Source organism: Pteropus medius, unplaced genomic scaffold (genome assembly GCF_902729225.1).
Source record: "Pteropus medius unplaced genomic scaffold, Ma_sr-lr_union100, whole genome shotgun sequence".
Lineage (NCBI taxonomy): Eukaryota > Metazoa > Chordata > Mammalia > Chiroptera > Pteropodidae > Pteropus > Pteropus medius.
In genome coordinates this window covers 87,694-102,961 of record NW_024354503.1, presented here as the reverse complement: position 1 = coordinate 102,961, position 15,268 = coordinate 87,694, and the positions used below count along the sequence as shown (strand labels likewise).

General features: G+C 45.3%; 1 protein-coding gene and 1 pseudogene across 1 annotated transcript in view; one reads left to right on the top strand and one right to left on the bottom strand.

The window, feature by feature from the left end:
• Positions 1 to 15,268, top strand: part of CAPZB (capping actin protein of muscle Z-line subunit beta) — a 123,665-nt gene that overhangs the window by 20,770 nt on the left and 87,627 nt on the right. The gene's annotated exons all lie outside the window — the stretch shown is intronic.
• Positions 14,661 to 14,779, bottom strand: LOC120596377 (uncharacterized; annotated as a pseudogene).

Genomic DNA, 15,268 nt, shown 5'->3' with positions numbered 1-15,268 from the left:
GGGCCAAGCGAAGGCTTTCTGACTTGAATTTAAGCATAGAAGTACCATCTCCACATGGCAGTGTGGGGAGAGCCTGCCTGCCTCTTTCAGAATTGGGCTTCCAAAGGGTAAAGACTGACCTTTGTTGGCTATTTTTTCTATCAGCTGTTTCACATCCTCTTGGAAGGATTTCTCTACTTTTTTGGATTAAAGGATTCCAAAGATTGGCTTTTAGACCGATTGGCTCATTTGCCCACGTGCGTGGAGAGATTTCTTTATATTAAAGAGGGGGTGGTAATTGTAGAATAAAGACAAATGCTGTGAACGCCTGAAGTTCTTTAAACTGTAGGTTGAGCTGTATAAAATTGCAGTTTTTGTAGGTGAAAAATGGTTGATCTTTGTCAGTTTCATATGGTTCAACTTAATATTTATTGTGAGAAGTTTGGTTCATGGAAGGAAAAAAATCACTTGTAACCGTTAAATTTTTTAATAAGTCCTTTCATTTCTTCCATACTTGCAGTTCTTGATTAGTTATGTCATAGGCTACCTATAATTTTTTATCTTCCTTATTAAAAATTAATATGACCAAACGAGATACCACTATACATCTATTAGAGTGACCAAAATCCAGAACACTGACACCACCAAATGCTGACAAGGATGTGGAGCAACAGGAACTTGCATTTATTGCTGCTGGGAATGCAAAATGGTGCAGCCACTTTGGAAGACAATTTGGCGGTTTCTTACAAAACTAAACATACTGTTACCATAAGATCCAGCAGTTGTGCTCCTTAGTATTTACCCTAAGGAGGTAAAAACTTATGTTCACACAGAAACTTGCACGTGAATGTTTATAGCAGCTTTATTCATAGTTGCCAAAAGTTGAAAGCAAGCAAAATGCCCTAAAGTAGGTGAGTGGATAAACAAACTGGTATATTCAGACAATGGAATATTATTCAGCATTAAAAAGAAATAAGCTGCCATGCCATAAAAAGATATGGAGGAACCTTAAATGCATATTACTGAGTGAAAAAGCCAATCTGAAAAGGCTGCATACCGTGTGATTCCAAACATATGATAGCCTGGAAAAGGCAAAACTATGGAGACAGTAAAAAGATCAGGGGTTGTCAGAAGTTAGGGGCGAGAGAGGGATGAATAGGCAGAGCACAGAGAATTTTTAGGGCAGTGAAACTATTCCGTATGCTACTCTGTATGGTAGATACATGTCACATTGTACATTTGTCCAAACTCTAGAATGTAACCAGGCGTGAACCCTGGTGGAAACTATGGGCTTTGGGCGATAGTGATGTGTGAGTGTATGTTCATCAGTTGTACCCCAGGTACCGCTGTGATGAGGGATGCTGATAATGGAGGAGGCTACGCGTGAGTGAGGGTGGAAGTTAATATGGGTGGGAAATCTCTGCATCTTCCACTCAGTTTTGCAGTGAACCTAAAACTCCTCTAAAAAGTAAAGTCTATTAAAAATAATTTATAAGACCTAAGGTTTTTTCATATTACTAAGAAGTCTTCATCACCATCGTTCCTCAGTGGCTACTTGGTACACCTTAGAGACAGCAGTAACTTGCCCGATGTTCCGTCTTCAGGTTACTTTCCAGTTTTTTGCGTTATAAGCATTGTTGCTGTGACTGGCCCTCAGTGCGTTTTTCCGGGTATTTGGATTCTTTTGTAGGATAGACTCCCAGGAATATTATTGTATGGAAGTATGAATACTTTCACAGCTTTTGACAAATACTGCCAAATTGTTTTTCCCAAGTGTTATGCCAGGTCATAATGCCACCAGCAATTCAAGGGCGCTATTATTGCTTCCTCATCAATGTTGGGTATTTTCTCCCTTAATTTCTAATTTAATACCTTATTTGTCATCTGTGCGTTAACGAGGTTGAATATTTTTGTCCATATATGTGTTTGCTAGTTTCACTTACTGTCATTTCCCCCACCTTTGAGCCGTGTGTGTCTGTGTGCCTGTACCAATTAGGGAATTATTGGTAAGCAGTAAGAACCGAGATCTCCACGTGTTAGCGGCGGATTGCACAGTGCCCTTGGAGCCATTGTTTGGGGAATTAGAGGTGCCTAATTAGTGCGGATCTAGGCAGGAAGCAAATGCTGTGGGCCTTGTCTGCAGTCCCTGGGGCCCAGTGGTGATTTCTGTGCCATCTTCCTCCTTCAGCTGTTCCGAGAACTCAGCTGAAATTTGATCACGTTACAGTATGGTTAAGGGGCCTAATTAGCCATAAACCTCAGGAAATTCGAAAATTAAAGAGTCCATTAATCCCAAGGCCCCTCCCTTTGTGAATGCCTCTAATTCCCCTTTGGTTTGCTCGATTTTCCTGCTGTGCTTTAGTTCCAACAAGGCTTGGATAGAGTGACATTGACAGCCTTTTTGCTGGAACTTCCTGCATTTCTGGGGTTAACTGTACCCGTTAAGGCAGCCCGCCTTCTGCCCCCCCCGCCCATTGGGCTAATCTCTAAGTAATAGCGTAGAATGCTGGTCATTATTACATTTCCTGGATGAAAATCTTCAAGAGTGCCTTAAGGTGAGTATAATGGCCCTTATTAGTGCCTCTTGCCATCTTGTGACCTAGAGAACCGAAGATGGCCTCCCTGAAGTCGCAGTTCAGACTGAGCACCCCTGCTCCTTCTCCCTTTAAAGTGTCAGGGGTCATGTGTTGCATTTTTGACTCCTGTGGTCCGAGCAGGTCTTGCCCTCGACTGCTCTATTCCCCTTTCCCGAGTAGACCGCAGTGGCAGCTCAGGTGAATACGGTCTGTTTGAGGATGTCGTGTGGTTGGATGGGCTGAAACCTAAAGACAGGCCGGGCCTGGGAGCTGGAGCACACCTTTCTGTCCCGCACAGTCGTGCGTGGTAGGTGCTTCCTTCCACCCTAAAGCAGTGTGTTTAGGAACGTTTAAGGGAACTCAAGCTGGGATTCTGAGGCCGGTTCCCGTATGCCAGCCTCTGTGTGAAGCTGGAGCTCTGTCTTGTGCGTATGTGCGTGTGTGTGTGTTTTTACTAGTTTCCTACAGAATACCCGATCCTGCCTTGGGTTTGCAGCTGACCCTCTTCTGAGAGGTTTTGTTAGTATTCAGGGATTATTTTGTATTTCTTTTGTTTATTTCTGAAAGCTCTTCTGTCTTCAACTCATTCCAGTTACTTACAACAGCAGATTATTGGTTGCTCTTAAAATTATGAGCCCTGCATATAAGAACGCTATAAAACACAGGAAGTTGGTCTTCTCATGTAAATAACTTGCTCTGCGATTGTAACTTCTTCATGGCTTGGGGAGAATGTATGCGGTAGCCTCTGTGGTGCTAGACGTGACTATGACCATAGACTTCTGAGTCTGCCAGTCCTTTCGGAAGCATTTAAGATGAGTGGCACATTCCAGAATTGGGGCTGTTCTCTCTCCGTCCTCGGCCAGTGAACCGGCCAGGCCAAAGAGACCCGAGGCTCAGCGGGGCAGTGACAGGAGGACACGTGCTGTGGTTATTCTGAACTGCCATGTATTCCAGGATCACGTAAACCACGTATGTCGAAGGCTAACTGTCCCAAACCATGAGGTGGCAGTCCGTGAGGGCTTCCTGCTTGTCTGGACTCCATTACCTGTCTGGCAGACCCATCGGGTGGGCACGCAAGTCCTCTCAAATTGGCCTCCTTTAGAGAATAAAGTTTATTTATTGAGTTAAAAAATAGAAATGGAAACAGACTGTCACCCAAGTCTTTGATGCTCTGAGCCCTTGGGGGCCTGGGGAGCAGTTGCTGGTGTTGAATGCTTTCGTTACCACACTCCACTCTCATTAGCTGGGACTCTGGACTACTTCGGCGTTTCGTACTTCCTAGCTGGCCACCTTTGTTCTCTGTCTCCGCCCACCCCACCCCACCCCACCCCCCTGCGGGCACATGGACAGGAGGCGTTAATTGCCTCCATCTGCCCTCAGTCATGGGAGCCAGCTCGCTCCTTCCTCTGGGCCAGGCTGCCTGTAATTGGCCCGTGAGGCTCGGAGCTGTCAGCCCCTCTGGGCCCTCTGCTTCCTGGCTGCTCGGTGTGCAGTTTGGCTTCCTCTTTGCAGGAAGGTTTCGTGAATTCACAGCCTGAACTCACCCACTCAGCCCCTCCTCCCCTTTACCAAGAGTTTATCTTTTTTCTGTGGTTCCTGCTGATGTCTGCTCTTTCTTTCCAGAGAAGCTTTAAGCTGTGGTGGACACTTTAAAAATATCGCTCTGAAGAACGGTGCTTCACCCCAGATGGTTCTACCTTTGCCTTCCAGCCTCAAAGCTCCACTACCTGAATGAGTACTTCTAGGTCATTTGGAGAAAATTATAACAACTTTCAGAAATACATCATTGAACTTTTTGGCATTATGGTAGAGTGCAAGTTTGCAGTCAGCCTGGCTTTCCAGCCCAGCTGCTGGGTAGCCTTTGACAAATTCCACCAAATCACTGAGCCTTCTTGTCAGTTGGGGTGATCACATGAGCCTCACAGGATTGCAAGGATGGAAGGAAGCCTGTGTGTAGATGTGTAACATAAAGAACACAATAATCGTCCTCAGGCATTGTAGCTAACTTTCTAAAATAAAAGCAATAAGGAACCCCTTCCACATATCATTTGCTTGACTTCTTGTGGAAGAGTTTTTTAAAATGAGGGCATAGCTATTACAGGGTAAAGTAGGCGGCTTTGTAGGACAGACTTGCTCTTTGAGGATGTGTCCTACGTGGCCAGTCCTTCAGTCCTCGTCCCACCTGTGAGTGCGGGTGTGCACTGTAAACAGGAGGAGGGGATGCGGGTCTTGCCCGTCTTTTACAGCCTCCCTTGCCAGCGCTTCTCTGATTCCCCTGCCCTTATTCCTGAGCTTTCATCCAGGACCTCTGGGACCTCCTATGAGAGTGCCTGACCCTGGGGAAACCAGTGCCGCTAAGAAAACGGTGCCTGCTCTCCAGGAGTCCCTGTCCACTGTGGGGAACAAATCTGTAATCCAGTAAAGCAGCAAGAGGCAGCACACCTGGGGTTTGGCGAACAGCACAGATGTTGGAGCTGGCTGCCTGGGTTTGACCCCCACGTGTCTCGTTGTCCTCCTTTATTCCTCGTTTTCCTCATCAATGAAATGGGAATAGGCTTGCTTTTGGGGATGAGTTAATGCATCTCATGTGCTTCTTTGCCACCTGGTTCCCAGGAAGGGCTCAGTAACTGTTTGTTATTGTGTAAGAGGCATTAATTCATTAAAATTCACCCATATCGTGAACAACACAAAGTCCCTGCTTTCCTGGGACAGGACAGATCGTAAACAAACCCAAGCATTGCCAGCAATAAGTGCTGTGAAGCAGGGTGATGTGCTAGGACCCCAGGGGAGAGGAAGGCCCTTGGGATGGGGCTCCCAGGTGAGGTCAACACTGCTGAGAGGGAGCCAGCCACAGGGAGAAACGAGGAGGGACAGCTGGTGCGGGGCCCCGAAGTGGAAGCATAGAAAGAAGGACCTGCTAGTGAGCAAAGTGCCGCGTCAGGCTGCCAGGGTCGGATTAAGTTTTATTCTCATGTGAACAAGAAGCCATAAGGGTTTTAAGGAGGGGAGTATCGTGCTCTTATGTTATAAAAGGTTATTCCAGCTGTTGTGCAGGTAAAGGATTACAGGAGAGAGCGGTTAGGATGTCCAGTGAGAAGTGGTGTAGTGGAAGTGGCCAGAATTAGGGACTTGTAGGTTGACACTGATTGCAACCAGAGGCATCTGGGGTGCGTCTGTGGTTGAGTGGTGTACACCCACAGGGACAGTCCCCATCAGGCCTCCCAACTTGGACGCGCTGACTCCACATCCAGTGCTCTTCCCATACCTCCCCGAGGCCTCTCACCATCCGTACGTTCACATAATGGGCGAAGGCCCACCTAGGACCAGGAGCCAGCTTGCAAGTCCTTCTCTTCTTCATGGTCTTCTAGCAGATAGAGTCATCAATTTCTTTCGTGAATACTTGTTCCCGCACCATGAGTTAAACACTGTGTCAGACCCAGGTGATACAGAGATAGAGGGGACCAGGAAGAATATCCTCTACTTTCTTGGCGCCTACAGGAGATGGACACTAAACAGTCGCGGTGCCCTGAGGGTGGTATGCTGCCACAAGAGGCAGGAATAGGGGGTTTGACATAGGGACGACTAGTCAGGAAGGCTAGGCTTGGGCCAAGGGAATAGCAGTCCAGGCAGAAGGAACAGCATGTGCAAAACTCGGAGACAGGAAGCTTAGTGAGTATGAGGGACTGAGGAGCAGGGTAGGAAATGAGAATGGAGAGGTGGATGGGTCCTTCCTGCTAGGAGGCTCCAGAGGGGGTTTGTCTTTATCCTGGGAACCCTTGAAGAGTGTAAGCAATGAGGGGTGATCAGGTTCGAGCCTTCAAAAGCTTGCGGTGACCCAGGTGTGGAGAAGGGAGTAGGTGCTGGGGCAAATGTGGGTCATTCAGAAGACGACTCTGGTAGACCAGGTGAGACATGCTGCTGGTGGCTTGGCAAAGAGAGAGGGTTGGTATTGGGGGTGGAGAAGAGTAATAATAAAATAGTAAATTAAAATGTTTCATAGCATTAATACGGGCACATAGTTAATGCTCGATAAACGTTAGCTATTCCCTACATGTAATCGACAGGTTTTGGTGGGGGAAAACCTTGAGGCTGGTTTTGGATGTGTTGAGGCTTAGACGCGTCTGAGTCTTCCAGAGAAGTGGAGGCAATAACTAGATGATTTAGGGATACGTTATTTGCTAATATTTTCAAACTGTCCTGTGCAGAAGTTGTGTTCACCTAATAGTCCCAACATTGACACTGAGAGCACTGGCCTCCCGGAGCCCCTGCATCCTCTTCTGTACAGTGGGGATGGACTGTCTACCTTACAGCTCCGTCTGAGAGTCCAGCAACTAAGGTGGAAGCACTTTGCAGGCTCTTGGGTGCTACACAAGTGTCGGGTGATATTAGGATTATTTTATCCGTTACTGTATATTCTCTCCATCCTTCCACCATATGTTAGTTGGGAGCAGGAAAACAAGCTTTCATATTTTGCCAGTTACAGGATTGTGTTCTTCCACACTTAACGGCTTCTTGTGTGCCATCTGTGGCAGTAAGTTCTTTTTCTCTTGTCCGCTGTCTTTTCCCAGTTCCTCTCCTGTCTCTGTCCTCTCCCCCCCACCACTTTCGTTCCTTGTGCCAGGGTCCAGCCCCCAGAACCGGCGGCGGGTTCTCCTTGGGAACTCGTGCGGACTCTGTGGGCATTTCTGAGCAATTCAACTGCTGAGGTTGATGAATTCTTTGATTAAAATGTCGTTAAAGGTCTTACAGTAAAAGAAGAACAGCTGGTAATAATGAGAGGAACAGTCACAGTCCCTCCCCACCGCTGATTTGGTGCAGATCAGTTTGCCCTGCAGTGCGACGCTTATCGGGCGGTAACTTTTGCAAACTTTCTAGTTCAGCAGTCTTTCCTTGGCACCAGATGAGAGCAGTCCTAGCATGCAGGCATGAGTCATGTAACAGCAGAGATAATTCTTACAAATAATAAACATCCCTTTCTATTATTCTTAAAACAAATGGTGGTGGTGTCACTGGGATTTTTCATAACCTTTTGTAGACTTTGGACAGGTCTTTTCCAAAATAAACGTGATGTCTGTGTTTTAGATATTTTCCCCCTCTTGCCCTTTTATCCTTCAGAAGGGAAAGATTTTTCAACACAAGCTTAAATATCATCTGACATTGCAGACTTGTAAAAGGATAGTTGTTAAGAGTTTCTGCTTCCAGAGGTTCTTTTGCCAGATTCTCTTTTGCATTTAGTTTTCTCGTTTGTGAAATGATGGCGTGAACCTTGGTGTAACCTCCCAGTGATCTTCTCCTTCCTGCTTCTTGATGGGTCCAGTCGAGGCGGCCTTTGCTCTTAGACTGTAAAACACTCCTCAAGTGTATAGTAAGTAAAATGGACATTTTGTATGTCAGATCCACACCCTAAGGACCAAATGATGAACTTTTTAATTTTAAAAAGTAAAAAATTCTTCTGCCACATGTGATTAACCCCAGCAGGAAGTCTGTTTGGGAGGTTGGGGAGGGACTGGAATGCTCGTGTGTTGTGTTTCCTACAGCGGGGCCCACCTGTGCCAGTGACGAGGCAGCAGCATCTCAAAGCAGCCCAGTGCTGCTTTGAGAGCGCCTCTTTGGAAGCTTTACAGATGGACACTGTTCTCCACTGGTCCAGGCTAATCCACAGCGATGCTTTCACTTGCCCATCTTAGCCTCCTGAGTGTGAGCTTTTTGTCCTGTTTGGGAGAACTGGGACTAGTGTCCTCTGGCAGAGTGCATATTTAAGGCCACCATACCACTCTCACCTAGAATCCAATGCACCCACATGGAAACCACAATCTATTCTGAATTTAATGCCAAAAAATAGAGTGCTCTGATGTGTGGCTTAAGGAGTGGAGGGCTGAAGCTTGCTCCCAAGACTTTCAGCATCAGTCCGTCTGTAGAATTTCTTAGACTGAGTTAAGGACAGTTGGGATAATTGAACCAGGTGGATCAGGTTTTGGGTGCGAACAAAATATACTGAGAATTCATTGTAATCATTTCACTGTGAGGCATGTTCCCTTTTCCCTGGACCCTAAGGAGTCTGAAATAGTTGAAAAGAAAGGGAGCAACCCAGAAAAAAAAAGAAGATGGTAATGAGAAGCCCCAAGGTGGTGGGCCTTGTCTGTCTCCACATGGAACTTGACCTGTAAGGGAAGCAGGGATCATGGGAGGAGTGTGGGCCCTGGAGCCTGGCAAACCTGATTTGAACCTTGAGTCAGCCTCTTGTAGGCACCGTGGCTCTGGACGAGCTCCTGAACCTGTCACTTCCTTCTGCCTCCCGGGAGTTAGAAGGAGTTGACTCGGCGTACGTTGCACACCTAGTGGGGTGGACGTCCAGAAGTGGCGGCCGTTGTTATTACGGATGGTGTCTTGGGCCTCTGGAAAGGACGTTTTGATTTTGATGCCAGATTCTGTGCCCGGCCCCCTGCCTCTGCTCTCATTTCCTCTTAACACGTCTCTGAGGCTGGGTAGTGATATTCCCATTTCACAGGTTAAGAAATGAGTGTAGGGGACGGGGGCGGGGGGTGAGAGTTAAGTAATGTGTGTGAAAATTTCATTAGAAATTCCTGGGACTGGTTACTGGTTGTCCCTACTGCCAGCCCACTGAGTATCTTTCTTTAAGGACTTGAAAACGATCATCATCATGGTCTTTTTCTGATTTTGTAAATTGTAGGAAATTAGCAAACTAGCAAATTATAAAAAGAAATAATTACCTTAATCCCACTACTTAGACAAAACACGTTATTTTGGAGTATTACTCTTTAGCCTTTTATTAAATTTTATGGTGGATATATACATAGATACTGTTATATACATATTGTTAAGTCATATTATACTTTATTGTTTTATGGGTGGCAATATAGCATGGCAGTTAAAAACATGGGTTCATGCTCATGGGTTCATACTCCAGCTCTACCACTTACTGGCTTTGTCATCTTTGCTAAGTTCCTTAACCTCTCTGTTCTCTATGAAATAGGATCAATTACAGAAGCTATCTTATAGACATGTTAGGAGGATTAAGTAAGCTAACACATGTAAAGCACTTAGAGCAGTATCTGGCACACAGAAAACCCTTCGTTGGCATAAATATATTATAATCTTCATCACCATTTTTGTATATCATTAGTTTTCTTTTATAAACCTGATTTTAGCTGTTTCGTAATATTGTATTGTGTAGACATATGCTAATTCACATTGACGACCTGCTTATTCTTTCACTATCTTGAGTGTGCTAGTGAGTGGCTTAGAGACAAGGTCCAGTACTGGCATCTTCAGTGTAAGACAAAATGCACACTTTTAAGAATCCTCTCCCTGTATCCTCAGCTCCAGTGCCAGACTTTAATTCACATCTTGTCAGACCAGTACATTTCTTTTTCTTGGCTGTCAGAATTTTCAAGCATCAAGACCCCACTTTGTTCTTTTACCCCTAGTTCTGGCCTTGGAGAGTGAGGCCTGTCAATCAGTCCTGCTCAGTGATACAAGTGCACTTTGTGCCTCACATTGATTCCAAGGTCAGGAGGTTTGTGGCAGTGACTTGCTGGGGTTTCATCTGCAAATGAAAACCACCTAGCCAGCTGCTCGGGTCAGACAGAGGCCAGATGGGAGAAGTCAGGAGCGGGTACCGGGCAGCCTGGAACAGCGTCTGAGCGGCATGTCATCTTTTCACTTCTCCAGGCCTCTTAAGCCTGCAAGTGATGGTTTCTAATCCATCATCTCCTCTGGTGTCCAGGTAGTTCCAGGATACAGAGTTCTCCCACCTGGGCCATGGCCAGCCCAGAAGAGGTGACCCAGAACCTAGAGAGGTGACACGCATGTCACATCTGACAGAAGAAGAAGAACAACAGGTGGCTAAGTGGCCATCAGGATGGAAACTGTCATGGCGAAGGGAGATAGTAGGAAAAGTAAATAGCAAAGGTAGTTGAGTCCACATGGCACACGGTAGATGAGATTTTCTGGATGTGAGCAAGGCCAGTGATTAAGCAGATAGATGCTGAAAAAAGGTCCCCCTCCTCCCTCCCTCCCCAGGAAATGTGTTGGCTAAGTGACAGCTTGTTGCATACTAGAGATTAAAGTTGATCAGGTCACCAGGCAACTTTTAAGTGAATCATCTGCAGTTGAATGAAGAAAAATTATAGGTAAGAGATGTTGAAACACATCTTTCTTTGGTCCAAAGTGTCACAGCTGCCACCAGGTTTTGATTTGTGGTTCAGAGAGGACGACGTTTGGGAGTGTTTACCTTGGGGATTTGTGGATTAAAGAGGTCGCTGGAGTGAGAAATAATATATTCATTTCAGTCTCTAAACACTCTTCAACTTGAGGCAACAACAGCAGAAAAATGTTAATCAAATACCCAATATGGTGGGAGGGAGAAGGGAGGAGATAGCCCATTCAAATTGATTTACAACGGAGAGCAGAAGTTCTCCTGTTTTGAAAAGGAAAAACCCTCTCACAGGTGGAAAGTGCCAGGAGAGAAAGTCGGCGTTCTGCGTGTTTGCTTTCACCTCTGGAACTGCCCCAGCTGCACACCACACACCGCCCTGCCTGCCTGCTGTAGAAGCGAGGGGTCTCTGCTGCCCCCATCTCACATTGATTCTTTGGAGATTATTTGTCTTCCCATCCCTAAAGAGCCCCGGCCCTTAACCCTTATTTGATTGGCTGATAAGCTGGCTCATACTTTCTCCAAAAGAAAAGCCCACGCATACCAGGCCTGGAGGCACTCATGGGCCCCACCCACTTGTGGTGGAGGCTGGAGTTTGCTCAGCTCCCTCTGGATTAGCTCTTTCTCCACCCTTTGCCCCTCCACATCGAAGAAAGCTTATTAGAATGCAGGTGAGAGTGTCATAATTAGAGCTAACATCGAATCTGTTCTAATTCTTAAACATAAAATAAACTTTCTACTTCAACTACACTTAGTAGCAGATAGCTTAGGTGACACCAGCTCATTAGAGTGACACCAACTCATTAGAGTGGCAGAGCGTTCTAATTGAGGCCTAAGGAGAAGAGCAGAGAGCTTGCTCCTGGGGCTGTGCTGAACCGGGCCTTTTAGCTGTGCCCTCCTCCTGCAACTCTCAGCTGAGCTCTGGCTGGGCTGCTCTGACCCTGAGCTTGGGGTGGCAGACCTGGGGCACGTCTGTTACACTAACGTGCTAGCTAAAAATCATTTAGCTGGATTTCTGCATCCACAAAACACCCTTAGGAAGGCACAAAGATCTTGTGGTTCCAGCTTCCTTCCAGGTGATATTGAGTCCCCTTCAGGGATTAGGTCTGGTCCTGCCCAGTGACTCCCTCTAGGCTAAGTTTCCAGTTCATGGGCATTTTTCTGTCTTGCATTAAAACAAAGCAACAACAAGCAACTACAAAATCCTTACCTCCCAAAGGGTGACAGAAATTTAGCATGCTCTTAGTAGAGATTATTTTCAGTGAGGGCTGGGAGAGGTGGCACACCTCCTGGAAGGCCCACTGTGATCTTGTAGGTGGCATTTGTTATTTTTTTGATCAGTGGGGTTGTAATTTGAGAAAGCATATTCAGGATTAAAATTTTAGGTCTGGAAAATTAAGTAAAGCCTAGTTTCTACACAATACAAATCCTAGAGGATAAAGTTAACAAAATCCAGTTGGCAGATAGATTTTTAGAGATTGAGAAATACTTTTATTAAAATTTGGAGAGCTGAGGAAAATAAAGAAAAGGAGAAAAAGAATCATTTAATCTCCCTACCCAAAGAGAAATACTGCTAACATTTTCATATATTGTTTCTCTCTAGGAGTTGGGCTTTATTTTTTTCTTAGTTGAGATTAAAATTTTATATCCAACTTCACTAGGTTAACATAAAATAGATCATTTCCCCCCATGTTTTTCAGGATGCTCTTTGCAACGTTGTACCAGTTTCAGAGTATTTGATCATTTCCCTGTTGTTGGAGAGGTTATTTCCAGTTTTCTGCAACACAACAATAGACATACTTGTGTATAAATTTGATTGATTTCTTTAGGGCATATTCCTAGGAGGCTATGAACACTTTCCAGGCTTTTGATACACAATTGCCAATTACTTTCTGAGATAATTGGACCCATTTATACCCTTACAGGCATCCCAACTGCTTTTCTATTCTGTAGTCATTGTGCTTTTTATGAAATGCATAATCTCCCACTCATTTTCTCTTCCACATGGCTTAATGTCGTGGGATTCATTTTAACTTTGGTCCATTTCTTTCCACTTTTGAGGACCTCCGGGGAACAGCATCTTGTCAGGGACAGCTTTAAAGTTTCTGCTGAGCAAGAGCGTTTGTTCTCAGTTTTCCTGCACACGGCACATCCTGAACTTTGTAAGGTGTTTGGGCGCTTGGGCCAGTGCTCTGTCTGTCTCCACCACTTGTCTTTGATGCGAGACTTAGGAATGCCTTTTCAGGCTCAGTTTTCTCTGGGCCCTGTGTCCACTGAAACTGGCCTTTCTCCCCCTGACTCTCTCAGATTACCTGGTGAGCCTCTGCATGCAGGTGGCTTGTCCAGTGATTCCTGGGAGGCCGCCAGTTTCCTCTGTTCCTACCAGTTGGTCCTGCCATGTGCTCTCGAGAAAAGCAGAGCCCAGAGCCCGGGGCTTCCTTCCTCACCCTCCCGGCCGAGCCACTCAGTACTGTCAGAGCGCGTGGTCCTGACACTGGCACTGGGGTGTTTGGGCTTTTTCGGCTGCTTTATAGAATCATAAAATTATAAAATTCTCTGGTGTTAAGTGTGTGATTCAGTTTTATAAATTTTTTAGTGAATTTACAGAATCCCACCCAACATCTTCCTTCCCCCCAGACAGGGTCCTTGCATCCATTTGCAGCTACTCCCCGTTCCCAATCCCTGCAGCCACTAATAATCTTTCTTTCTGGACATTTCAAATATATGGAATCATATGGGTTGTTTTTTAAGGAAATTATTTGATTCTGAAAGAATGCTTGTTGGAAAACGTCTAGAAGAATGGAAGCCAAATTATTATTAGTGGTTACCTTTGGGGAGTTATTACCTCTGGGTGGTGGGATCATAGGGGGATTTTTTATATCTGTAATGCTTGAATTTGCTACAGAGATCACGTCACACTTATAATCAGAAGAAAAAGGTAAAGGGGGAAAAGTCCATGTTTCATTTATGGAAAATGTATAAAAGTACATATAAAGGATGAAAGATAACACTCAAAATTCCCCCTCTTATGGATAAAACCACTCTTTTTTCTCTCTGAGCACTTTTTTTAAAAAAATGTAGCTTTCGTATGTTAAATTTCACATCCTGTTTTTTTTCCACAGGCATCTCATAAGTCTTTTTTTCTCAAAATACCTTTGCAAATTACCTATTAATGACTGTATACGGGTTCATCTTATGGTTGTACCGTAATTTACTTACACTGGGCATTAAGGTTGTTTTGCTTTTTGCTACTATAAATAATGCTGTAAAAACTTCATGGGAGACCATTGCAGAATTCTGGGCCAGGAGTTTGTACCTGCAAAAATTTTTTTTTCTCCCAATTTGGAACTGTTTTTGCAAAATTGCTTTCTAGACTTCTCTGAATTTCACTTACTTCTTGAAAGTGCACGTTTTGGCCCCAGAAGCAGGACTAGATTTCCAGGAGGTAGGTCCTTTATGTCAGGTTGAGGCCCAAGGTGGAAAGTGGTGGGAAGTGAGTGGAAAAGCCAGACCAGGGCCTGTGGAGATGGCGGTGCCCAGAGAGGCCGCAGTGTAGTTTATTTCAGCAGAATCTTAGCATTTATAGTCTAGACAGGTTTAGTCATGTTCTGTTTTCTGTAAATAATCCCTTTTTGTTCCTCCTTCGTTTTCAGTAAAGGTTAGTGAGGGTGATGGGCGGTAGCAGAGGTATCTGAGACCTTGGTGCTGGGCTGTTGGAAACTCTGGGAAGGCAGCCCTGGGCCATGCCGCTTTAGGAGAGAGAGAGTGAGGACATTTACACACAAGTCCGTCAGTCCGTCCCTCCCTCCCTTCCTTCCTTTTTTTATTTTTTTAAGGAAAGGCAACCCTTGGTTGACCTCACAGATTGCAAGGACCTTGTCAGCTTACAATTCCTTATTTTTTATTTTTATTTATTTATTTATTTTTTATGCCTACAGCAGCTGGTCTTCCTAGGTGGTCTCCCTTTCAAGTACTAACCAGGCCCGACCCTGCTTAGCTTCCGAGCTCAGACGGGATTGGGCTTATTCAGGGTGGCGTGGCCGTAGACTTGCGTCCCTTTCTAACTGGACACTCTTGCTGAAGTTTTTCATTGATCAAAAATCTGAACAGAGGTTTTTAAAACCTCTGTTTTAAAGGTGTTGGATGTTTGGGGGACCAGAGAGGGTCTGTGAACCTACCAAATATTCAAATTTTTGTACGTCTGTGCATTTCTCTGAGGGTAGGAGCCATGAACTACCCTAGAGGGTTGTGTGCCTTCCTTAAAGAGGTACATCTGGTACACACCCCACACTGCAACCATTACACACCCACTGAGTGGCCTTGGTCAGGTGACTGAGCCTCTGCACCTCAGGTTCCTCATTTGTGAAGTGCTAGGCACTCTGGAAGCACTCACATTCGTGTCAGTTATTACTTGAATTTTGGCTCATGAAGTTTTTTTAAAGGCAGCCTTGGATCAGACACTGACCTGAGCGACTTTGTTTCTCCTTACAGCTGGGCCCTGAGTTAGGGTGATGTTAATGTGGTTCTATTATACAGC